Source organism: Sarcophilus harrisii, chromosome 2, assembly GCF_902635505.1.
Source record: "Sarcophilus harrisii chromosome 2, mSarHar1.11, whole genome shotgun sequence".
In the NCBI taxonomy this organism is placed as follows: Eukaryota; Metazoa; Chordata; class Mammalia; order Dasyuromorphia; family Dasyuridae; genus Sarcophilus; species Sarcophilus harrisii.
The window spans coordinates 113770759-113771167 of record NC_045427.1 but is presented as its reverse complement, the minus strand read 5'-3'; positions in this window follow the sequence as shown (position 1 = coordinate 113771167).

The following is a 409-nucleotide window of genomic DNA, read 5'->3' as shown; positions in this document are numbered from 1 at the left end:
CATTAGAAATTTCTCCATTTGCTGTAACAGATGGTTTCATGCACGGATGGTGTGGTTCTAGGTGGAGAACCATTGTTTTCTTGTGTTGATTGTCAGGTCAGAGTTAGTCAATGTGACAGACAATCGATCCATAGTCTGCTACATGTCAGCTTCAGAGACTGCACTGAGTGTGTAATTATCTGGGAATAAAAAGTTGTGCACTAACTCTCTTTCCACTTTAGACTTAGCTCATAGTCTTGAAATTTTCAAATTAAATAATTTACCATTGGTACAGTAACTGACCTCAATGCTGTTTTTTGGCATTGTTGAAAGTTTTGGCATTTAAATGTAGTTTAGAGTGAACCTATCTCCAACCTGTGAATGGCTAGAGCTGAACAAAGCAGACCAGAGGCAACTTAAGTAAGGGATC